A 27,144-nucleotide genomic window follows, 5' to 3' on the forward strand; every position below is an offset into this window, starting at 1 on the left:
TTTGTTAAAACAGAGTAATTAGATGTAAATTCTTGACTATATTAGCAAGGGGACTTAGTCTAGTCCCCAGATTATCCTGTAACTTAAGGTTGATAGCAGCTGTTGAAAGAAAAGTTGTTAAGAGTTTTAGTTGTCCACCAAGAAATTTTTTCCAACAGTGAGTACTCTTTTCTATCACTAGCTCCTGAGCATTCAAATTCACTTTGCTGAGGTCTATACCTGCTTCACGAACTCTCAACTAAATCAATGTTTTTATTTTATTTATTTATTTATTTTTTTGAAATTCATCCCCAAAACCTTGGACTTTGAGAGTTTTTATTTTATTTTATTTTTTAATTAATATTTTATTTTATATAATTCTTACATCATTTTTCATTTTTGCACAATGTATGCATTTTCATTTTGGTTATATTCCCCATACAATTGCACCCCCCCTTATTTTGACCCTAGTCCTTCCTCTCCCTTTACCTCCCCCGCCCCCTCCATAGTGTGTCTCTGGTTTATAGTTGCTTGTTGGTCCAACAACAGTGGAGAGCTGTGTGGAGATTTCTTGACCTACTAAAGATAGAACTTCTGTATGATCCAGCAATTCCACCCCTAGGTATTTACCCAAATGACACAGAAACATTAATTCCAAAGGGCACCTGCATCCCTATGTTTATAGCAGCACTATTTACAATAGCTAAGCTATGGAAACAACCCAAATGCCCAAAAATAGATGACTGGGTCAAGTAGATGTGGTACATATACACAATGGAATATTACTCAGCAATCAAAAATGATAAACACATGCAGTTTGCAGCAACAAGGATGGAGCTGGAAGGGATCATGCTCAGTGAAATAAGTCAGAAAGAAAAAAAAATACCGAATGGTCTCACTCATAGCAGGAATTTAAAAAACCTAAGTAAGGGACCAGGAAAAAGACTAATTAATACAAAGTAAAAATCAAAATCAATAAATCAATGTTTTTGGAGGACTGAGACTCAGCCTTGACATTTTTTTTCTAGTGCTTGTACTTAGCTGCTCTTATCAGACTCAAATTCAGGAAAAAGACACAGATACATACAAGCTAACAACAAACAAAATGATTGTAATAAATGTTGAGGATAAAAATCCTCTATTTTACAAAATAATGAAGAACTAAGACTTGGAGGCAGAGAAAGCCCAGTTATATAAAGAAATACATAAATTCAAGTTATCAGAGAATAGCATAAATTCAAGCAGTTAGAGGAACTGAGAGATAAGCACAACAAAATAAGTGGGAATAAGATTAGTCCATTCCAACAAAAGACAGAAGGCTAATGTGAAGGAGGTGTAATGAAGTAGGAGAACAGTGGCATGAAAAGGCTATTTGTAGGCAAGAGCCAGATCAGTCCATCTGTCTGAACTCTCCCTGCTTGATTCCTCATGCCTGCTCAGAACCTTGGTATAACCTTGTGTTTTTATCAACTTCCATTTATGTTCAACCTCATTTGTTCAGCTGGAATTTAAGGCTTAGACTTTTTCACACACTAAACCTTGCCCTTGTCCTTCTAAGAACTCTAATATTCTGCAGTTCTTTCCTTGCCCCTATTATCTTTGAGTTCCATCTTTCTACCTAAGAGTCCTTTTGTCAGTCGTTTTCACTTATTCCCCTACCCTCCTCAACTCGACTATCAACATTTTCTATGGAACCTAGACTAAGACCATGACCTTCAGCCTAATACACTCACAGCCAGTTAGACTCTTGGTCAGCCACCAGGGCAACTTTGTCCTCAGTGCAGCAACCATATAATCTTCTCCCTGCCATTAGTAATAGCAGCAGCCACTGCTGCTATTCAAGAATAAAGCAGTTATAATCTACCAAGGAAGCCAGTGATGAACCACTAAGGATGGAAGCAACTGTTTGAAACTAGAAATCATGAACCCCCCCACTGGAGAGGTTGTCTTATTGTTGAATTTTAGCCAGGAGTTAGCTTTTGTGCAAATTTTCCAAGCAGATTTTCAGGTATTGATATTCATTCAAATATTAGTTCCTGGTGTTTGCTTTAAACAGCTTTTTAAAAACAGTACTTATGTTTATTAAAAGAGAGGGAATTTCTGAATATTGGTGATAATTAAAAGTTAATGAAATCAGTATAAGTTCAATATCTTTGTTCATTCATCTTTCACTTACATCTCCTCTGAGAATCATTTCATGTATTCCCTAGATATGTTTTTAAGATTCAGGCTGATCAGTTAAGTTTGCTCTCCTTATAAAGCAGTCAGAAAATCACACTAACTTAATGAGTCCCTTGGGTCCTATGTTAACAAAACAATAGAGAAACTGTTGAGCTCTGAACTATAATCATTTGAGTTTATGAAAATCTGAGATTTAAACTTTCAGTCATTTTATGTATATAGTGTGAGTAAATGCATAGAAATGACAATACATCAGTACCTTCATTGTGTTCTCTTATTAATTATACTTATCACTTAAATGTGTTATTGCTACAGCATATGCATGAACCAGTCTTACTTGCACATTTTAGTAAATGAAGTTTATTAAGCTATAGCACAAAGATGTTGTACCTAGAAAATAACAACTTTCCATTACAATAGACAAATATTAAAAAAGATGTACTTGTAGCAAACCATTTCTTCAGTACCCTCAAATACTGACATGAAAAAAAAGTGCAACCAAGCTTTCCTATGATTCAGTAATTCCACTTAACTTAGGTGTAATTACACAAGTTTGTTAATCAGTTGTCAGAAATGACCAAGGTATTTTAAAATCCGAATATTAGTGTAGGGCCATAAAAGACTATGGATACTGGGGTGGAGAAAGTGACAGCACATAGTTTTTAAAATGGGAGTTATAGGGAATTTTTTTTTTTAAGCAAATGCTTTAGGACTTACAGGAAGTCAGTTACTCTAACACTGATGCTGGTGGAAACAGGGTAACCAGCTGTTCATTTTGCTTGAGACTATCCAAAGTTTATCCCTGAAACTCCCACATCTAGAAACAACTACAGTCCCTGCCGTATCTGGAGGGTTGCTCACTTTAGATAAAAAACAGAACACTTAAAACACAACAAGAGCAGAATAAAGAGATTCTGCTGAGTTTGGAAAAGGGTAATTTATTATGCAAATTGCAGATGTGTTTAAATATGAAAGAAGACACTATTGAAATTATATTGTGATAATATGCAAAATTTGAAACAAACCAAAGCAGGGATCAGGAAACTTTCTGTAAAGAACCAGACAGCAGATATTTCCAGGGTTTTAAGAATTTTTGAGGGTAAGAGAAAGTGCTCTGCTGTTTAAGACAACAGCCTAGTCTAGTCTCCTTTTTCATTTTTTTTAATATTGTACATAGTATTGAGTTAAAACTGACATATAACATTATATTAGCTTTAGGTGTAATGATTCAATATTTATATATATTATGAAATAATCACTACAATAAGCCTAGCTAATATCCATAATTGTACTAGGCTATTCTTAAATCCAGGTTGGAGATTTTGTGAGTCTCAACTTTTTTTCAGTGCGGCAGCTCCAAATGTCCATCTGAAAACCTGAGAACTTGCCTTACATGAGGCATTTAAAATTTAAGGTTATGTTTCCACCAGGATTGGAAACATTTTAGCTTTTGTCCTGGCTTTAAGACTTTAGGGCAACTCTGCTTACTGCTTCTTTTTTACTTTAGCTCCTGGGGATTTCTCTTACTTTTCAGTGAATTCGGAGTATTTTAAAAATGTTTGTTATATTCTGTCTTAGGATTGTGTAGCAAAAGTTTCATCGAGTATCTACTTAACCATGTGACCTTATATCTTTCAAAACAAATTTACTTACATTATCTCTTGAGCTCAGAGCTTATTTTATTTTTGTTATAGATGAGGCAGCAAGTGGAAAGGCTTATTCTGCAAGACCTGCACGCACCTTGTTATGGAAGTAGGGCCAGAGACTTCATTCTCTTTGATAAACAGACTATCACTCCCCTCCCTTCTCGTTAAAACTCCAGCTAGTTTCAGGTTCATTCTATTCTGTTGTACCTGTCACGGTGCTCTATTGGCCTCTTGCTTACTCACTCTCATTATCTAAGGACTATGGCATCTACGTATAGTCTTCTTTTCTACCACACATGCTACCATTGCCCGAGTGCACTTTAGTGAGTATCCCATCCAACTCTCAGGCTGTATATTTCTTTGACCTATCTCAGTGACTCCAATCATCATTTTTCTGGACAGCAGCTACATTGAAGGGATTTAATCTAAAATATTAAATTCCACCCACCCTCATTTTACATGCAAATCATTACTTTCTACTTTTAGCAATGGTGATCTTATTCAGCAACCAAAAAATTGATTTATAAACTCTTACTGTCTCAAGAGCAGGATATTTTAGAATGTAGTCTTACTTTCTTTGGCCTTGACATTTTCTGATTTTTCTTCTCCAAACTAGAAAGCATTGGCCCCAGGAGATAATTAGGACTGGAAGCATAATGCACACTGCACAGAGCAGTTTGTTAGCCACTCTGCATGTGTCCTTCCCTCACCTTCCCCGCTGGACTCCACCAGCATCACAGCCATCTGTAGTGCTGCAGCAAGATTAGGCTAATAAACCTGAATTACTCTGAAAGTTTTAGATTAATATGTGAACATTTATCTTAGCCAAAGGAGCCAAGCTTTCTGTGCGATATAAAGGAATTTAAAGATATAGAAGTGAAAGACCTTGTTTTTTTTTTTTTTTTAAAGATTTATTTATTTATTTATACAAGCACTGGGTATAGTCAGAAGCATGGGAGGGTGAGAGAATTCACCAGAGCCAGAGGGGAGAGCAGAGCAGGCAGACTGACGAAGTACACTGCTGAGGGGAGCAGTGGGTGTCAGGAGAGGTCTGCACGCCATGTGGGACTCTTGCCTGGTGGCCGGGGATCAAACCAGCACTGCAGAGGCTGCGGGCAGCTTTGCAGCCCAGCACTCAACCGCTACGCCACCAGGGGAGGCCCGAAAGACCTTGTTTAATAGCCTGTTCAATCTTTTCTCAAGGGTCCACTGGCTGTTTATTTTCAACACCTAAGGTTGGTCTTCTAAATAAAGTTAAAAGTTTCCTATGGACATAAAATATGTGTAATGAATTCAGAACATTCTCAAACATTCCACATATTTTAGATGACAACATTTATTCTTTTAACTCTCATCTTGGAATCTTTGCTTTTTGTCACTTTATTTTATTGATATTTGATTTAATTAGTCATTTGTGGTTTTTAACACATTCATTTTTCTCTTGCCCTAAATATTCCATGCACTATTTTCTCTTTCTTGTCCCCTTTTTTGATTGGTAAACCATTTTTTTTTGTTATTTTGATTTCTTATTAGTTTATTATTTATTATTTTATTATTTTTTTTCTAAACTTGATCAAAGTCATTCTTTCAATTACCAAATAGTGCTAGAAACTTAAAATGTTAATTTAGTTTATTCCTACAATGTTTAACCCTACCTTTGTTATATAACTTGATAAAAGCTTCGATCCCATTAGGTATTATGTTATTGTTCATGTAATTAGTATTCACATAGAATGTCCATATGTCTTTCCTAGATATTGCTCATTGTTCTTTACAGATATTTGTGTTACTAGCTGGAATCATTTTGAAAAAGAATGTATTTAATTGAAGTAACATTGTATTATAACATGTGTCTTAGATTGCTCATGACTGAGAATCAACATGTTTACATATTACATTTATTATACCATATAAAGTCCAGTTTTATCCTTCATCATGCAATTGACCCTTTTTACCCAATTTACCCAACTACCTTCTACCTTCCCTTCTGGTAAAAACTAATTGTCATATAATTCAAAATTTTCTTTTCTTTTTTGTATATTTAGTCATCTGTTTGTTGGTTTTCTCTGTGTATCACATATGAGTAAAATCAAATAGTGTTTGTTTTTCTCCATCTTGACTTATTTTACTAAGCATTATACCCTCTAGGTCCATCCATGTTGTTGCAAATGACAGGGTTTTATCTTTTTAATATAATAATTTTTGTGATGTCAATTCTTCTAATAAATAAATATAGAATATCTTTCCATCTCTTTGTCTTTTATTTCTTTCAACAATGTCATTTATTTTCTGTGTATGGATCTTTCACATCATTGGTTAAACTTGTTCTTTGGTATTTAATTCTTTTTGATGTTCTTTTGAATGAAATTGTTTTGGGGAATTCTCTTTCTGCTAGCTTTTTATTTATATATAGAAATAAAATAGATTTTTATATATTACTTCTGTAGCCTGCCACTTTATTAATTATTTCTAATAATATTTTACTGCAGTCTTTGGGACTTTCTCGGTATATTATCATGTCATCTGCAAATCGTGATAGTTTTACTTTTTACAGTTTGGATAACTTATATTAGTTCCTGTCTAATTGCACTTCTAATTGATTTCCAACATTATATTAAATAATTGTGTTGAGAGTGGACTTTCTTATCTTGTTCCTCATCATTTATTCACCATTGAGTATAGTTTTGACTATTCAGTTGCTTTCCAAGTGATAGTAGTGAGGAAGTTTCCAACACAAACTAAAACCATTCAACTACAGATATAAGAAATACTAAACACATGAGTATGACAAATACAAATAAAAGCACAACTAAGCATGAAAACAGAATGGCTGAAAATTAAAGATAGTAGTAATTCTGCCTATTATTACATTGTTCTGTTTCTGAGACCCACATTAAATGTGTATTAGGCCTGTTACTATTTTCTATATAAGGAATATTTCTATATTTTTATTTTTTTGTTATTTCATCCTTCAGTTTGAGCATATTGATCTGACATGTCTATAATTACTAAATTCTATCATAAGTTGTGTCTAATCTCTTCTTAAATCAATTGGGGAGGACTTTGAAATTACTTTTTTATTTCTAGAATTCCCATTTCATTATTTTTTTGAGAAAATAGTCATAATAATAAAGTCAGGTGTTCTATAAGAGTTTAATATTTACTGTGGGGAGAAAAAGTAGAAAAGGATATATAGTGAGTGACAGGATGATATTGCTTTAAATAATTAAGTAGTTAATTAGCCTGCACTGAGAAGGTTACCTTTAGATGTCAGTGAGGACTGAGCTATTGGCATAGTCGGGAAAGAGCATTTCAGACTTAGTTTCAAGCCCCTGAAGTAGAAGTATATGCCTGTTGCATTCAAAGAATTGCAAGGAGGTGAAACTGGCTAGAATAGTGAGAGGGAGTCACTGTTGAGAGGGAGGGAAAAGAACAGCATATGAGCTCAGGGATGTCACCTGATAGTCAGCAGTCCTTTCCAGGTCTTACTCATTTAGTGTGATTTCACTGATAACAGTATCATAATGATTATTGTTCTGAGAATTGACGAGGGACAGGAAGACAAAAAATAACTGGTTAGTGGGCGTTAGCAATAAATTTTACAAGAGATGATGTGGCTTGAATGGGAATGGTTGCAATAAAGTTTATGAGAAATGATCAGAATCTAGATATGTTCATGATAGTGGAAAAACAAGGTGGGCTTTTGGGCTATTATTTCTTGGAAGCATTGACATTTTTTTTATTAAAGCATTTATGTACATATTTTCGAAGGTTGGTTACATATGTTATTTCAATTTCTGTGTCAGATAATGATATCATGGATAATATGTGAAGAATTTATGTTCACATTTGGCATTATTCAAAATGAAATGGAGTGCTTATTGAGAGAGGTGCTGAGGACCCACTGTGGCATGACTAATGACATAAAGCCATTAGTGTATGGTAATTCTATTTTCTGATGATTATGAGTAGTATGTTTATAAAAGATAGAAAGGGGAGCATATGAGAGTAATCAGTAGATAAAATGGATTATGCCTATATACAAATTATTCATTAGTATTATGTCAGTTTCATAATTCTTTAATATGATTTCGTTGTATTGCTCAAGATGACTAAAATCGCAGTTACTGAAAAAGATAAATTGAGTTACGTTTTGCAGATATCCATGCTATAGAACTAATAAAGGCAAAATAAAAAATTGAAATGGAGTACATATGCTCTCTTTCTAAAGGAGCATCCCCTCCAGCTTTTTGAGAGTCTTAAACATTGAAAAACATTGAAATTCTAAAATTTCATAAAATGGTGCTGAAAATGTCAGTGTGTTCTCATAATATGTCTGCATGTGAGTGGTTTGTGGCAGTCTCAAAACAGTTTTCCTTTTCCTTAGGTGCCAACTTTGAAGCAGAAAATTCTAGGTTAAATGGATCTTAGAAATTATATATTACCTAACCTCTCTGACCCTAAGTCTTCTCTTCTGTAATATGTAAAGACACTAGTTCAGAGTTGGAAGGGTAAAATGGGATATTGATAGCAACGAGAGTTTAAAAAGCTGTTCACTATGCATCGTTAATCTGGACATAATTATTTTACGCTACTACCTTAGAGGCTAAGAGAGGAAGTGATGTGCACAAAATTTCACCACTAGGAACAGTTTTGATTGTTTTTATTTGTTTGTGTCCAGACTAGTCTGTTTTAATAGGTAGCAATGGTGGTTAATTTTATATGCCAACTTCACTGGGCTCTGGGATATCCAAAAATTTGATCAGACATTATTCTGGTGTGTCTGAGAGGGTATTTCTGGATGAGATTAACATTTGAATCAGCAGACTGACTAGAGCAGTTTGCACGCCCCAAAATGAAGGCACTTCAATCAACCAGCTGGAGGCCTTAGTAGAACAAAAAGCCTACCCTTAACCTTCCCTTGAGTTGGCGGGAACTCATCTTTCCTGACTACCTTGATATGAGAAATTTTCGTTTTCCTGATTTGGGTCTCAAACTAAAAGACTGGCTTTTTGTGGGTCTAGAACACTCTGGCATTCAGACTAGACCTACATCATTTGCTGCTTTGGGTCTCTAGCTTGCTGATTACAAATTTTGGGGAATTTGTCATCTCCCATGATTGTGTGAACCAGTTCTTTATTATTGCTCTCAATATATATATAGTCCTAGTATCAAATGTGTTTATCTGGTGTGTGTGTGTGTGTGTACACACATGTGTACACACATGTGTATACACATGTGCATGTGTATACATGCACATATATATATTGGAGAGATATGCATATATACATATAAATACACATATCCTATTGGTTCTGTTTCTAGTTCTGGAGCACTATTATTAATACAAAGACCTCTGCTCCTGGCACAGAAAGTAGAGGTTATACTATTGACCAGGAAAAAAAAATCTGCTTCCATCATATTACTATAGTAAGTGTTTCAAGGGTTGCTAATTCTGTGACTGCATTTAGAATTCATGATTAACTGTGAATGTTGGGAAGGAAAACAATCAGTTATATTTTTTAAGAGTTTGGAAAGAAAAGCAATTTAATGCTGAGATGAAGAAATTAGACCTAGAAAACCTGAAGTCCAATTTAATTGTTTTGTAAACCATTATATATATGATGAATCTCAGCTAAGTCAAAGTGGATGGCAAAGGAAGAAACACGGGCATAAAACAGAGGAAGACGCAAAATCAAAGCAAATGACTGCATTTGTGAAGGCACAACCAACACCGATTCTGTACTAAGGTTTGCCCCCATCACCTGACAGCCATCAAGGAGTAGCATTTCTACGGTCACAGAGAGGCAACCAGAAGATAACAATGGCCATAACTGCAGGGCAGAAACAGAGACTCCAAGGAAATTGGAGCCATTCTGAGTCCCTAGAGGGGAAGGAAAGGATTTATTTTAGGTGAGAGGAAGAAATTTGCTCCTATTCATTTTTCTGTTGGACAACAAAGAGACATAGGTTTCCCGTATTTCCAATATTAATGAAATATGGTTAATGAAAAAAACTCCCAGAACAAGTGAAAATCCATTAATTAAGTCAAAAGCCTTCTGGTAAAGAATTGCTTGTTTACACTGACATTTGGCAATGCCATGTAGATTCTAAGGAAGGGAAATCATATTAGAAGAAATATGTCTCCAAAGTGGACTTAAAGTTATAACCTTGCTGCAGTAGTAACATCCAGAGATTAGAGTAGTACAAAAATCCAAACATTAATGTCCCAAAATAAAAGAGATCAAAAAGATAATTCTAACTTTAAAATATTACTTATAATTCAGTATATACGTGTATCTATTGTTGACCTCTCATGCAATGTTAGCGCTCCATTCTCTCCAGCAATTTAATTTGCAAACACATAATGAGTTGTGCTAGAAAGTTAACATGCACACACACACACACACACACCGCACACACATACTTAGTTTTGGGTATAGCCTAGGAATAAAGGAGAGCAGTCTTACCAAGGGGAGGAGGGCTATGACTTTAAGCCATCTTGGCCGGTCTCCTACCATCTGCTCTTCTTTTTTTTTAAAGAATGGGGCGTTTGCAATTGTATGGGGGAATATAAAAATAAAATTTAATATTAAAAAAAAAAAAAAAAAAAAGAATACATTGTGGAAAGTGCCTCTTACTAAAATTTAATCAATGAATTCCATGTATTTTTACTGAAAAAAAAGTAAACAATGTTTCAAAACAAAACAAAAAAAAAAAAAAAAAAAGATTTATTTATTTATGCATAGAAGAATGGGGTACAGGCCAGAGGTGTGGGAGGTGAAAGCATTCACCAGAGACAGAGCAGGGAACAGAACAGGCAGACTGACTGAAGTACACTGCTGAGGGGAGCAGTGGGTGAGTCAGGAGAGGTCTGCTGCACCATGTGGGTAGCTCCCTGGACAGGGATCAAACTCGAGCTGCAGTGGCTGGGGATAGCTTCATAGGTTGTGTCTTAACCCCTTGTGCCACCAGGGAGGCCCCCTTCTGCTCTTCTTGCTTAGCATGAACACAACTTCATCTTTAAAATTTCCTGTGAACTGACTGATAGTGGTATTGATCTGCCTGACTTTCTGAAAATGTGTTCTGATCACTCTCTGACACTTTTTGTTTTCCAGATCAAAAATTCCTTTCTGTAGGGCTCCCATTTTTTTCCACATTTATCTATTAGATTCTGTTTGGGAATTTCCTATTGGCTTTGGGAGTCAGCTTTTGAGGTACAGTTTATATGGAGCCTTTTCTAGTACATAGTATGAACATGATAAATTATCAGGGAAAGGCAGTACATAATGCATAGTTTCCCATCATTCTATATGTACTTTCCAAGGAGGCGAAAAGAAGGGAAAAAATGGGTAAGATCAGGTGGAATGGCAAAAGAAGATGGAAATCATAAAAGGGAGGCAAAGAAGAATTGTTAGTCAAATGTATTAGCTGGAGGCATAGATTTTATTTTCAGATAATAGGGTCCCTGGTCACAGACTGTAAATAAAGAGGCAACTATAAATCAGAGGCATTGTGCAGGAGAGAGGGAGGGAGAGGGATAAAAACGAGGGCAGGAATAACACAAGGGACTATGGTGCATAGGTGAATTGGTGGTGGGAATTCTGTGGGGACTACACCTGAGAAAAGAAAGCAAACATTGTACAAAAATGAACAATGATGTAAAATATAATTAATTAATTAATTAATTAAAAAACAAAACAAAACAAAAAAACCACAACCTATTTTGTTGCTACTAAGTGCACAGGAGATTTCCTACTGAGAAAGAGAAATAGAGAACAAAAAAATTGAATAACTGAGGGAGTTGGATAAACTGAAAAGGATACTTTTAAAATTTCCATTTGTTATCTCAACATGTTAGATGGAATGAGTTCTTTAAAGGTTAAGAAATTTTTCTCTCTATTTCATCTATAGTCACATAGTCTATTTGGGGGCTCCCTGGTGGCACAACCTATGAAGCTATTCACAGTCACTGCAACAAGAGTTTGATCCCGGCCAGGGAGCTACCCACATGGCACAGCAGACATCCTGACTCTCCCGCTGCTCCCCTCAGCAGTGTATTTCAGTCAGTCTTCCTGTTCTGTTCCCTGCTCTGTCTCTGGTGAATACTCTCACCGCATCTCTGGCCCCCACTTCTGGTATGCATAAATAAATCTTTTAAAAAAACAAAACAAAAAAAAACCAAATAGTCTATTTGATGTAGGGAATAGGACTCTATATTATTGTAGATTTTAAACTGCATTATATATTCACATCTATAAGGTTTGTTCTTTTTATCATTATATTGGTTGCATGTATTATTGAATATGAATCACACTACACGTTGCATATTGGTTATTTGCTGAAAATGACTGAATATACATTATCTAAGAATTAAATGTGCACTGAGTGAATGGGGATGAAGGAAACATTAAAGTTAATTATAAGTTAGCTTTACTACTATCTAAGAATGGATGAAAATAAATGAGGAGAGATAAGCTATTGTATGTTTCTGCTTTGTTTAATCCACAGAATGTTCGATAAAGTAGGTAATATTATCCATATTTTGCAGATGAAATCCAGTTAAGACATAAAGCGTTAGGGATAAAGCAAATATTTGAACTCAAGTCAATTTACAATAAAACCTCAGAAATATATAAAGTATGACAGAGAGTGAGTTAGAAGTTAAGTTACTAGGATCAAAGAGGATTTCAGGGAAAGCACATGCCAGTAGTGACCTGTGAACAATGGTTTAAGAAGAACTCAATCCAAAGTTCATATCTGATTTAAAGGGCAAATGCCAGGAAGCAGAATGGGGAAATTTATACATTTTTTTCATGACTAGAAAGGCTGAAAATATAAAGAAGGAGGAAACACAATAGACATTTCTCAGCTTGTAAGGAAGAGTGAAAACTGACCCAAAGAATCCATAAATGTGAATCTTAAAATAAATGTGATCAATAGTATCATGATTGGAAAAATGGTCCTCCAAAGATATCTACATTCTATTAGTTTAAGTCCATTTTACAAATGTCTTAAATGATTTTTCCTCTCTTCCTTATTAAAAGACAAAATAACTTTATAGATGTGATTAACTTAAGGATCTTTTTTTTTAAGTAGGCCACATATGCTTTGTTGGATGAAATTCCAATTGCTAATTACAATTTAAAATACTAAACGCAACTTAGTGTTTTTCCCATATATTTTATGCTTAAAAGTCAAGTATAAGGAAATCATATTTAATCAGATTCTTACATTTATTAAAAAATTTCTAGTATGACAAATACCAACAAAATAAAAATTCTATTTATTCTAACAAAAATGTTTACCATTATATACCTAAGAATTGCAAAAAAAATTATATATATTTATAGCAATCAAAAGCACATGAATTACAAACTAAACAGAATCAAAGTACAATGGAATGTATTGTAAGCCTGCAACCCTTACTACCAGACTGAAATAAAGGGATATTCTTACAAATGGTAAGAATTCCTGCTTTGATTTTGTATGGAATATTTTCTTAAAAAGAGAACTGAATTTAATGACAAACAAGAAACATAGAATATAAAATAAAGCAAATTTGTAGGCACAGAAGTGCCCTATATCCCGAATTTGCCTGTTGGTGAACAATGATGAAATGCCATTGCCAGGTCAGTGACGTTGGGCCAGTCATTACCCAGCTATATAAACACCAATGAAAAAACACAGGGAAACATGAAATAATTAAGCTACTGTATAAGATAGTATAGTGTTTTAACATAGATGAGAATCTTAATTTTTTAAATTATTATTTTATTTTATATATTTTTTACATCATTTTTCATTTTTGTACAATGTATGCATTTTTATCTCGGTTATAGTCCCCATGAAATTCCCACCACCCATTCATCCTACTCCCTTCTCCCCACCTGCAGAATGTTCTGATTTATAGTTGCCTGTGAATTTTGGAGAATCTAAATTTCAAGTACAGTTATCTATAAATGAAAGACAATATTCTACGGTTCAAGGAACCACAGAAGTGGGGGGGGAAATCTTTACACGGCTTCTGGGATGACTGGTTTCTTAATTCAGTGATCATTCTTTTTTCAGAATATATTGTCATGCTTGGATATAGTTTGCAACATTGGAGTGATCTGATATATCACAGAGAGTAAAGTGAAGGAAGGCTTACCCAGTGATACAGTTTGGGATTTCTGACCTCCAGATCTGTAAGATAATAAATTTGTGTTCTTTTAACCATTAACTTTGTGGTGATTCCTGATGCATTGGAGACCCCTAAAGCATGCAGTGCTGAGATAAGGAAAACATCAAGGTCATGGCCAAAAAACTGATCAGCTCGGTCAGAGGACTGACCCATGTACAGATCAGGATGTTCTTTTCTTGTATCTGTGAAGCTATGTCTAGGGGACAAACTAGATTAGAAAAAGAAACAGAATGACCTGATGGTGTAGAACCTTGGCCCGGACAAGGCCAAATGCTAAAAGATTACTTGGTTGTCTAGTAACAAACCTGAGGTGTGTGGGGGGGTACTTGTAACAATAAAAACGAGTTGCACTGGGCACTCGGGACGCTTGAGCATGAATGTCCCCTGGGTCCAGCTTCTCGTGAACTCTATTTTGTGTCTGCCATTTCTTTGTTTCCACAGTTCAGTCGGATTCCTCTCTCAACCCTGTTCACCAGAGCTGGACACCAGCACTTATAAGAGCAGTAGGAAATTAAAATATTAAGTATGAAAAACAGCAAATTATTTTAAATAATTTGCAGAATTTATTTCCTTGAACTATTTGTCTCAAGAATGTGTTGGGAATCAATGGCTTTTTGCAGATAAGGATAAGCCAGGTAAGGAAAAATAAAATACAAGTGGAAGAAAATAACTGATAAACTTTTTAAAATCATAATACAAGACTAACAGTTTTGGGGTAGTCTACATACTGTGTCTAGCATTTATGTACTTAATTTTTCCTTTGCCCTGCATTTTAATTTTTTTCATTTGAGTTGTGCTTCAGAAAGAATATACATATGTACATGCATACATACATACATATACATTTAAATAAAAATTATAATGTTTCTGGTATAACCAGGCTACAAGTTATTCTGAATGAGTGCCATTCTGTACTTGATTATTACTATCTCCATATCATGTCTATTCTCTTGCCAGGTAATATTCACACCTTTCAGAGGAAGTACATTTATTTTCTACTTTAATTCATTCACCCAGAAAATAGTTGTGCTCCCAATCTATATGAAAGACACTATGCTAAGGCCTGGGGAGAGAGTTCTGAAAAGAGTACACATTGGCCTAACATTCTTTTTTCCTCCTCAAAATACTAGCAACCACACTGATAATACCCTGTATGACTCTGTTTTCACTTATCTCTGTTGCTACATGTTTAAGGACTAATATTACTTAATGAATATTAGTATGTTTTTCTGTCTCAGTTACCTATTTATCTAAGTTGCAGGCTATTAGAGGTAGTGTATGTCTCATATGGTATAGATTGCATTTAAGAGCTACTTAATGATAATTTCATTTTTTTAATTTTAATTTTTATTTATGCATACAAGAACTTGGGTACAGGTCAGAGGTGCGGGGAGTATTCACCAGAGACAGTGGGGAGCAGAAATACATTGCTGAGGGGAGCAGTGGGCAAGACAGAAGAGATCTGCCTAGCCATGTGGTTAGCTTCCTGGCCGGGTATTGGCTGTCATAGCTCTGACTTTAACCCTTGAGCAAACAGGGAGGTCCTTGATAATTTCTTAATGACAGGTACATGAATCAACTATTCTGCATCAAGATAGGCTTAAAAAAAAAAAAACTTATAGTTGAGTCTTTTTTAAATAATTATGTTTATTGAGGTAACATTGGTTTGTAACACTGTATATGATTTAGAGGTATAGGTTCATGCCATTTAATATATATGTTACCACACCATATCCACCACCAAGGCACCTGAAATGCTCCACCACAGTTCATTGACCATTCCCTACCCCTGCCTTTTTTGTTATTACCCATTTTTCCCTTTTGGTAACTTCAATTAAAAATAAAACAGCTAATATTTGAGTTTTGATGAGTAAGAACTGCCCAGGTGGTGTGAGAGAAAAATGAGTTTCAAGCAGAGGCAGATACATTTTTCTGTATTTGTACAGAAATGAAACAGGAAAATGTGTGATATTTTTGAAACAAAAAGTGAACACTTTTATGCATTTTATGCATTGTATATAGTATATCAATGAACTGAGAAGTCATACTGTGGTTATATGGGGAAAAGCTTTTTTGTGTCATGGAAAAGTATGTAGATTTGATCTTTAAAACATTCTTGTTTGGTTGTTTATTCATTCATTCATTTATTCACTGTGGTAAAAATCGCAACATGAAACTTACCATATTAACCTTTTTCAGTGTAAAGTTTGGTCATGTTAAGTATCTTCACATTATTGTGAAACAGATCTCCCAAACATTTTCATCTTGTAAAATTAAAATTTCATCTTTTAGCATAAGAGAAACTGTGAAATGGAAAGCCTTAAAGTGAAAGACTATTAAGTTCTTACCTCTTCCTTCTTCATTTTTCAGAAAAGATAACTCTAGTATATAACTAGAGAATTACCTGACAAGGGAATGGGAGATCTTAGGAAGTTAATAAACTTCCTGAGTTTCTAAATGTTAAAAATGGTTTTTTGAACATTTTTCTTAACCACTGGAAAATTACTATTTTTTCCATTTTATATTCCAAAATATAATGTAATATTCATTTTTCAATTAGGTTCTTAAAGCTAATAATCTGTGATAACTATTCTCAGTCATCTCTGATGTCTTATTGGAATCACCTGGAAGTTTTCCCACATGATCAAACATTTTTTTAGGGTGGGCCTAGGCATCTAGATTAAAAAAGAATTTACTCAAGTGATTTTAATATAATGCCAAGTCTGACAGTAACTACTCTACAGAAATGTATTTCCCAAGGCACTTGTTATAAAATGAATCCAAGTAAGGCCTAGACCACAAATTTTTGCAGTCCATACTGATTTTCTATAATCAATATAAATCCAGCAAAAAACATATGATGTGTTCAATTCTCATTTGCCATTTCAAAGCAGGCACTTTTAAAAATTAATGTTGGCATTGTTATTAAATAAATTGATATTCAAATTGGTTATGTAATGTAGTAAAAAGCCAATGTCTTATAAATCTTGATTTTATTTAACACCTGTGTGAGTTTTCATAAGGTCTCACCAGTGTAAAAACCAGGGAGTGGGTTGGAAGAGAAAGCTTTTTTTTTTAAGATTTTTATTTATGCATACAAGAACTGGGGTACAGGCCAGAGGTATGGGGGGTGAGAGGATTCACCAGAGACAGAGTGGGGATCAGAACAGGCAGATCTACTGAAATACACTGCTGAGGGGAGCAGTGGGCTAGTCAGGTGAGGTATGCTGTTCATGTGGATAGCTCCCTGGTCAGGGATCAAACTCATGTTGCAGTGGATGCAGACAGCTTCAAAGGTTGTGTCTTAACCCTTTGTGCCCATGGAAGACACATGGGCCCATGGAAGAGAAAGCTTCTTACACATAATTTTCATTATCCCTTTCCACACCAAATCACTAAAATTTATAAGTTTAATAAAATAATATGTCTGCCATGCACACACAGATTCAAAACAAGTCCTTACTCCAGCTTTCCAAACAAATTGCCTTCCTCAAGCACCTTCTATATAGAATTAGTCTTTCAGTGATCCAAAATTACTGCAGTTCTGATTTAGAAATAATATGTCTTAGAGGTGATACATGACACTTTTTTTTTTAACAGGGGATTTGAGGCAACATGTTTCAAATAGTTGTCAAAAATAATTTACAAATGGCCTTTGATTGTTTTTTCAAACAGAGGAGATCTGATATTTCTGATAAATCCTGCTTTGAATTAAAAACAAGAGGAAAGGTCATATTTGCTGTTTTAAGCTTCCTTCTCTTCTGTCGCTTCTTTTATAACTTCATTAGCAGCCATAAAGAAATAGAAAAGTACTGCAGTCTGATGACACAAATCTCCACAAAGTTTTCTCAACCACTATGAAATTCTATATTCTTTAAAATTTGAATTTCAACTCAATATTCTTTAAAGCCAGATGATTTCTTTAACTTTTGTGGCTCTTTTGTAGAGAACCAGATATTTTGCTCAAAATATTTTTGAACCTGAGTGCATTTATTTAATGTATTTCCATTGACTATAAATTATTTTACACCCCAGTGCTAGGCCCCAGAAAATGTAAATATTTAAGAAATTAACTTGAAAGTTTGAACAAAAAGGTGAAAAAAAAATTAAGGAAAGAGATAATACAGAAAAATATGGAGAATAATACAGAAAATATACTATATAAATGATACAGGCATGTGAGGCAAGGAGAAACAGAGGAGTAATAGAGTGATGGGAGTTGAATTTTAAGTAAGTGCTAAAATATGAGTATATCAAAGGCAATTTCATCATGCTGGACCCAATGGAGACCAAAGCCTACTCCCAACCGCCATCTATTTTTGATGATTTCATAAGATTTGTATATTCTTTTATAATTCTGTGATTTCTCCTTCTGGAGGAAATGCCTACATTCCCTTTGTCATACCCATAAAAAAGACTGGAGTCAATTTGTTAGGAGAGGGGATGCTTGTGGGTCCAGGTGTGTACACCATTTGAAGAGTAACAGCCCCCACACTAAACGTGAAATCAAGCCAGTGTGGATTTATTGAAGCAAGTGGAAAGAACTTCTGACAGCAGGAGGGGTCCAAGGGAGGAAGTCCATTTGCTCCAGCCCAGTCTATGACTATATACCATCAGACTCCTGTTGTACAATGTGCCAGGTCATTGATTAAGCACTAGGTGGTCAGGAAGTTCGCAGTGGTTGTTTTTCTGTTCCCTAATTATCCTGTTACTGATCTTACTCTAGGTGGTAGCTAGCTCAGCAACATTTCAGTAAAACACTTCTGTTTTCCTGGGAGTTGTTTTGTTCCCTCTGTTTCTACATTGTTTGAAATCACTGTCCCATGTCTCAGCCTTTTCGGTTCCCCAAGTTCTTCTGGGCTCAGTTCCTCTCAAATTTTGCTTTGCATCTCATGCGTGTAAGCAACCTCAAAGTACTTTGAGAATATGAAATACTCACCTTATACAGAACATAAAATGTAAATGTTATGCTTGGCACTTTAGTCAAAGAAACACAAACTGTAACAGTATGTAGAGTTTTATCTTCCAGATGGTGGTGAATCACCAAAGGAAGCCCTAGGGTCCAATTGCACAACTTTCCTAGATACCTATAAAGCGTCAGTTATGCAAAACCAGTGTTTTCTCATACTTGTTTCTCTCAGGAATTCTAATATATATAGATAAAAATTATAAAACAATCTTTTTTTAATCTAAAATCTCTCCAGTTGTGGCTAATAAAGATATAGTGACTATATGGAATGGTGCTATAGAAGTATTGGGTAAATATAAAAAAAATTGTAGCCTTAGATATTGTAACAGTGAAATAGGATACCAATGGCAGTATTTGAATAGCTTTTATATATAATCTAATGCTGAAATGTTAATGCTTTATAAACTGCATATGTAATATATTGGTTCCATACAATGTCAGAATAAATTAATACTTGCATTAAATGTATGTTATGATAATATCTTCTATATTTCCTAGAATTTGCTCCTCTGTCATTATAAAATATTTTAAATTTGTAGCAGTGGTGAGGAAGAATAGCACCATTGGAATGAAAGTCCTCCTGTCCAATATGTATGTATATACATCCCACCTCAACTCCATATTATGTTCTTCCTTTTATTACTCTGGAGAAAGTGCCCCTCCCATTTTATTTCAGTCTTTTTTTTTTCCTAAAATTTATTTATTTATACAAGAACCCGGGTACAGGCCAGATGTACGGGAGGGTGAGAGGATTTACCAGAGACAGAGCAGGGAACAGAACAGGTAGACTGACCAAAACACACTGCTGAGGGGAGCAGCAAGTGAGACAGGAGAGGTCTGTTGTGCCATGTGGGTAACTTCCCAGCTGGCTGGGATTGAACCCGCACTGCGGAGGCTGTGGACAGCTTCACAGCGCTGCACTCAACTGCCTGCGCCACCAGGGAGGCCCTGATGTCAGTCTTCTGAAGAGGGAATGCAGGAGGCATTAAATTAATAGTTGGATAAATGAATGATTAGGTAAATGGATGAATGAATCTCCCTTTTTATTCTTTTTTAAAAGATTTATTTATTTATACAAGCACTGGGTACAGTCAGAAGCACGGGAGAGCGAGAGAATTCACCATGAGCCAGAGCGAGAACTGAACAGGCAGAGTAAGGAAATAAACTGCTGAGGGGCGCAGCTGACGACAGGAGAGGGACCAGGGATTGAACCGGCACTGCAGAGGCTGCGGGCAGCTTCGCAGCCCAGTGCTCAACCGCTGCGCCACCGGGGAGGCCCTCACTTTTTATTCTTAAGTAACTTCAAGAATGAACTATACCTTAATTCTCTCAAAGATTCATCCCTGTTTCTCCTGAGTCCCTTCTATTAACATATGCTGAATTTTTAAGATCCTAAGTTAAAGCTAGAGAAAGGGAAAAACACAAAAACACAAAACAGAAACTACCATTTACATCTCTGTTTCCAGCCCTTTATCTTCTCCAAAATGAAAAGTATTTCCTGACTCCCTACTTCCACATTTTTACATTTGACTCATTTCCAACACTATACCAATATTGTTTCTATGCTCACTTTTCTATTGAAAACAATTCAGAGGCTGCCAATGGTGTCTATATATATATTAAAATTCAAGTTTTGTTTCCATTGGTTTATACTTGATCACTCTGCAAATATTTGACATTATCACACATAATCTTTTTCATGATACTACATTCCCCTAAAGTCTTTTTCTCTTTGGCTTTTTCTTTCATTTAATCAAAACTCATTAATATTTGAAATTCTTGGGATTATATCCTTATTGTCTTTCTTCTCAGATTCTGTTGTTTCTGTCAGCCAGATTTTCTCAATATTGGATTATTGACATTTTGGACTATACAATTCTTTCTTATTGTGGGGGGGGCAGTTCTGTGTATTAGAGAATGATTAAAGCATCCCTCTCCCCAAGTTCTGATAGTCAAGAACATCTCCCTTGTCAAAGGTGCCTCCAATGAACAAGCAATGTTCAAGGTAATATCATTGTAATCCTTGGTTTCTTTTACCATTCTGTAATCTGAAAACTCTTGATTTATATTCTTTTTTGGAAGCTATATTGCATATCCAACCTATTTACTAACCCACCATTTTAGGATTCTCACTGGTAGGTCTCATATTAAAGTAATTATTCATAAGGTGTCCTGATTTTAAGCTTATTGGTCCCCCATGATCACACTTGTCTCCCATTTGTGAGCCTCATCAAGTGGCCCAACCATGTATTTTTTGTCAGAAATATTGGATTATGTGCCCTATTAAAAATCCCTGTTTCTTCTTGATCATAACTAAAATTTCTTTCAAATCCAACCAGTTTTCTTTATCCCTATTGACCCCAATCTAATCCAGTTTGTCTAGCTTCAGGGACTGCAGTAATCCTCTTCAGATGTTTCTCTGGCTTTTAATCCATTCTCCCTATTGAAACCAAAATCATCCTTTTAAAAATAAATATATAATCTTCCTACTCTCTTAATTAAATTTATTCTTAATTTTCCTATTGCATTTAAATAAATAACAGAGGCTATTTCAAAGTCTGTAGGATATAATCCCTGCCAAGTTCTCAACCTTATTTTTCTCTGCTCTCACACTTTCAGCTGTTTGGGTTTTTATTATCCTTCTATCATTTTCCTGAAGGTGTCCTGTTCTTTCTGGCTCAGGACTATTTTCTAGGATGCCATTCTATAGTAGGTCCTCAAATAACATTGTTATAACAAAATCATGTGGGATATACAGAAGATTTATGAGAAAAAAATCATTTGCAGCAGATATGGAACTAAAGACATTGTTCAAGGACCTGCTTTTATTACACATTGTTTTGCTTAAAGTTGCAGTTTCCAAGAACCTATAGATTAGGTTAAGTGAGGGCTTACTGTTTTCCCAACTTTGATTCAATTATTGACCCAAAGGAAGTAATTGTTCCACCTGTGTGGTAGACACACTTAAAGCTCCCCAAAGCTATGAGGAAAATAGGTTTCATTGCAAAAGTGAATAAGGTCACCACACAGCTGACCCTTGGTAAAGTGAGTAGCTTGGAGTATCCAGGTGGACCCAATGTATCATGAGATTCTATAAAAGTAGAGGAAAGATGCGGTGTTTGCTGGGATTGTGAGAAGGATTTGATCCGCCATTACTAGCTTACAGAATGAAAGGCAGCTAAAAACAGCAATATAGACTGTCTCTCAGAGGTGGAAAAGGCAGGAAAAGGAATTCTGCCCTAAAACCTCCAGAAATGGAGCCCTGGTGACTTCTTGATTTCGTCTCATTGAGATGCTGGGAGACCGCTTACCTACAGAACTGTAAGCAACAAATTTGTGTTTTTTGTTTTTTGTGTTTCCACAAAGTTTATATTTGTCACAGAAACAGTAAGAAACTAATAGAACCTCTTACCTATGTCCACTATAACTTATTTTCTTCTTGTTTAGTTACATCTTGAGTGAATACTTGCTTTGCTATAGAGACTACCTTCTTTGCTAGAAAGTGTGTGCTGGTGAAAACCATTTTGTCCTTGTTTATTGCTATTTTTCAATGAAGGTGCAGTTGGTGAATATTTGAAGAATAAAACAAATGAAGGGGAACTTTGGTTTAAGTTCTAATTTTGCTACTAAGTCATATCAAATACATTTCTTTTTTCCCTCCCTAATATTTATTGAGATAAAGTAGGTTTACATCTTTATATCTGCTCTAGGGGTTATAGGCTCAAACCTCTAAAAATGTGTACTTTCATACCCTGCTCACCACCGGTTCTCCAAAAGTCCTCCTCCTTGTTCCACTAGTCCCATTTCCTCCCCCATTCTCACCCCAACATCCTCCTTTCTACCCTACATTTTTCCCCCCTCCACGCCTGGTAGCCTCAATTTTGCAATTAGATGTTAACAGTTTATTATTGGTTTGGTTTTGACTGGCCCTTTAAGTTTCTGTATATCCCACACGTAAATGAGACCATCCTGAATGTTTTTTTTTTTTTCTTTTGACTTACAAAGCCTATGATTCCCTGCTATAATATGTATATTCCTCCACTTTTAAATTCATGAGACTGAGCACGCATGGGGTACCTAGCATCTAGTACATCCTTCTGTTTTTTTTTTTGTTTGTTTTTTGTTATAATGCATGACCTGAGGCAGAGCAAACATGTTTTATTGGAGATAAACAACAAGGAAAATTCTCACTACCATTGACTTTGAATTTTGCCACTTTCTCCTTGAAGCTGCAGTAGTATGGTATTTTTTGTTTTAGGTTTTTTTTTTTTTTTTTTTTTTTGATGGGAGGAAATAAGTGTAAGAGGTTATTGATTTCCTTTTTTAGTTTGGTTTCTAGGACATTTGTTGCCATAGCAACTGCAGTTAAGCTCTTCCAATAAAACCTACTGGAATTTGCCCTACTGTGGGCAAATAATTCTCATTTGAGTCTTTTATTCTCTCCAGTTTCTTTGCTTTATTATGGGATATTGTATTTGTTAGCATTGCTTTTAAAACTAACTTTCATTCCTACAATAAATGTTTTCATGCTAGAGGCCATGGCCCTTTAAAAATTATTTTCTTATGATAAGTAAGAGCTCTAAGTTGTCTTCTGTGGATTGTTTTTTTTTAAAAAATTCTATGCTACTGCCTTTTAAAAATTTGATATGATTTTATTTTTCATTTTGTCTATTTATTTATTTTGTCACTTGAATTCTACCTAAGAATTCCATAGATGGAGCACAAGGTAAAGGCTTTTCATAATTTGCCCTAAGTATGAACTACGACTAAACTGGCGGCATTCACAGGTGTAACTCCCATGTTGCTGATTTCATATTGTCTGTTTTTTCCATAAACAGCCCTCCCTTCCTTTTATTGCACTGTTCTTTAGAAAACCAGAGACATTCAATCTAGCCCCTTCGGCACCTCAGGTGATTCTCATCATAAGGTTCAGTTTGACTCTGCTTCCTAGCACTGTTTCTCAGTTGTGTTAATGTTTAAAGGGATGCTGCAAGTTTTTTGTGGGGTTGGGGTTTATGTTAAATGTCCCTACAGGAGATGATCTCAAAATGATCCCGGAGAATCTTCTAGGGCAACGCATGAGAGCTGCATTGCTCATCTTCCCTGATGAGACAATCACTTTCTTCAGTTGAGCAGAAAAAGGATTAGGCACGAGACAGGCAGTTAGAAAACTTGAACATTTAAAAATACTGATGTTTGAACAATGACATTACAATCTATCATTCAAGATGATTATACTGTGAGAGGCATGCAATGAACTGATCATTGAAATTACAAAACTTAAAACTTAATAACCTCTGATTCCACAATAGTGTGTGTAAACAAAATTTTATTTTGGCAATTGTTTTATACTGAAGTTTGGTGTCTGGTGTTCCAAAATACCTAATAAGTTTGTTCATCTTTAAAAAAGGGATTTGCTAATCTCTGAATAAGATGGAATTCTCAGGTATTTGTGAGTCTGGGGTAATGTGAAACCTTGTGACTCTTCCTAGCCACCTGCTTTATCTTCCTTCCTGTTCAGGGACTCTTGGACAAGAATTAAGTGGTGGATCAGAATAGTCCTTAGCTTCTTTTACTCTGATGCCCATCTTCTAAAAAGTGATTGACATCCCAGTTCTTAAGAGCAGAGAGATAGAAGTCTGATTCCAGGAAGTTAGAAATTGTAAAACTTTTTCTTAGGCAGCCACTTGGACTTCTTCAGATTATAAACAGGCACCTGAACATCCTTAGTCACCATCTGTTTCTCATAGGGCTCTAAAGACTTGGAAGAGAATTATGAAGCATCAAGTAATTTCATCTCTGAAGTATTCTAGATAGGTCAAAAGTGCAGAGACACTAAGAGCTTTGGCTGCCTTCCCTGAAGTTTGCCAGAGCCATCACCCAGGGTATCTTGAAGCAGCTGCTAGTCTCATTTTATCCATATTGAAGTCACATTAATGTGGCATTTCAGTGAAAAACTGAGACTTAGTAGCAGTCAGATGAGTCAGATGGAATATTCCTGGCTTGACTTTATAGTACAGAAAATATTTTCCAAAGCCTTTTTTTTTTAACCTAGTGTCCTTATTCCCCACCTCTCCCCAAATAGTTAATTAGGATGGCATTTAAGTTGCCTTTCTGGACTCAAGGTCACTTGGAAGTATAGTGTCATGATAGTTCTGAGGCTTGTGGTTCCAGGAACAAGTCTATTAGTCAAGGAAAGGGCATCTCTAGAAAGAGGGGATTGAGACTTTAGGAAGAGCATGGAAAGAGGAGCTTTTATTCTGCAACCTACTCACATAACCTTTCGCATGAATAAGGCCTATTAAGCTGACTGGATCTTAAAAAGGCCCCATTTACTCTCTTTTATGGCTTCCTTTCACAAAGATCAAATACCACAGAGAAACCAACAAAATGCTAGATTGGTTATTACCTTTAAAGGTCATTCTAAGTAGAGTGCCATATTACTCAAGACTAAAGTGACATATTCACCTAATGCTCCAGGGAAATGTCAGGCACAAACAATCAGGGCTAGAATATACAGGCACTCTGTATTATCTTTGCAAATTTTCTTTAAGTTTATTCTGCAATAAAAAGTATACTAAAATAAAAAATAATGGAATTCCAACAAATGAAAAATCATTCTGCCTTTTTGTGTGTAAGAATTTGGTGGTGTTAGCAAGTATGTAAGGAAGGCAACACTGTGTACTGGAAGTAATTCTCACTTTTAAGAACTTAATGACTGATAACAATAGGACTTGAAAGAATATGATGTAAGTGAGGCTTCCTTTTAAAGTATACAGACTTCTTATATTTGAGAAATTTAAAATTAAACTTTATGAGTATCTGTTTATTTTTTTTTCTGTTGGTCCCACCCAAGGAGAATATGTGGGTGTGAATGGGGTTAGTGTTTATTCTCCTGTTAGCTTTTTGCCTTTCCTCTGGAAAAATCCTGTCATAGAATCTCTACCAGTGTTCATCAAAATTTATCTAGCTATCCATTCACAATAAAGTGGGAAATATAATTAGAATTCTACACTCAGTGTTGCAATTTCCAGTAGGATTTATAGTCTGTTGTTATTCATGTGTTGTATTAAAAATCTGTGTACTTCTGGATGCTCATACATTCATTTCTATAGATGTTACTGAGCTTCAGTAGTGTCTCAGTAATTTGGAAATAATACAAAGCACATTGTAGTTCTTCTTTCTGACCAAAGGTGAGACTGTACTTTACAATATTGTACTTTTTATGTCTAAAAAAGTGGGAAATGGAATTTCATTGAAAATCAAAGGGCGATGAAAATTAATTCAAATGGTAATCGTTTTGTACTTAAGAAAAATGGAATAAAAGCCTATAAAATTTCCTGCTTCATTATGATGAAAGTTTAATGATCTCCATTTGATAGATGACAACATATTAAGTGCAAAGAGCATTGACTCATGCTTGAAGCTGTTCACTGAGGCCTCATAATGTAGGGTGCCTTGAGAATCATAGTATTAGCGCCTCATTTGTTAGGCATCTTACTCTGTATCAAAAGTTGCACTAAATCCTGGGATCCTATAGGAATTTTAGGATGAAATGCAATTATCAGCTCATTTTGTAGGGGGAAATTTATATTTAAAATATTACAGAACTAGCATGTGGCCAAGCCAGAGTTCAAGTCAGGTCTGTTGGTCTTATTTTCTTATCCAGTCTCTGGCTGAATTTTGAAATGTGTGTAAAACTGTTGGATGCACAGGGGTTTAAAATATGAATCTTAAAAGTATGTAAAACTTTAAAGTTTCTGGGCCTCCCTGGTGGCACAAGGGGTTAACATGCAACTTATGAAGCAATCCGCAGCCACTGCAGCAAGAGTTCAATCCCCGGCCAGGGAGCTACCCACATGGTGCAGCAGACCTCTCCTGTCTCTCCCGCTGCTCCCCTCAGTAGTGTGTTTCAGTCAATCTGCCTGTTCTGTTCCCCACTCTGCCCCTGGTGAATCTTCTCACCCCCCATACCTCTGACCTGTACCCCTAGTCCTTGTACGCATAAGTAAATCTTAAAAAAAAAAAAAAACCTTCAAAATTTCTGTAGAAAAAAATTAGATTATACTAGCATGGCTTTCCACTATCAATTTATTGCTTTCTATGCCAGAATCACTTTTCATTTTGCTTTAGTAGATTGAATGGAATGAATACCTTTGTGCACTTCATATTTAACAAGTTGA

The 27,144-nt window shown here is 35.4% G+C and overlaps 1 long non-coding RNA gene across 2 annotated transcripts in view; it reads left to right on the plus strand.

Annotated features, from left to right (window-relative positions):
- Nucleotides 1-7,530: 7,530 nt before the first annotated feature.
- Nucleotides 7,531-27,144, plus strand: part of LOC129146465 (uncharacterized) — a 153,808-nt gene continuing 134,194 nt past the window's right edge. Inside the window, exons 1-3 of one of the 2 annotated variants that reach the window (XR_008553242.1) lie at nucleotides 7,531-7,748; nucleotides 13,878-13,996; nucleotides 14,434-14,627. This is a non-coding gene — a long non-coding RNA (uncharacterized LOC129146465). Of the gene's footprint in view, nucleotides 7,749-9,198; nucleotides 9,237-13,877; nucleotides 13,997-14,433; nucleotides 14,628-27,144 lie in introns of those variants that run through there. The other variant, XR_008553243.1, reaches the window with a different exon arrangement.

This window comes from Talpa occidentalis, unplaced genomic scaffold, assembly GCF_014898055.3.
Source record: "Talpa occidentalis isolate TD23 unplaced genomic scaffold, MPIMG_talOcc4v2.1 talOcc4.2, whole genome shotgun sequence".
NCBI classification, from domain to species: Eukaryota; Metazoa; Chordata; class Mammalia; order Eulipotyphla; family Talpidae; genus Talpa; species Talpa occidentalis.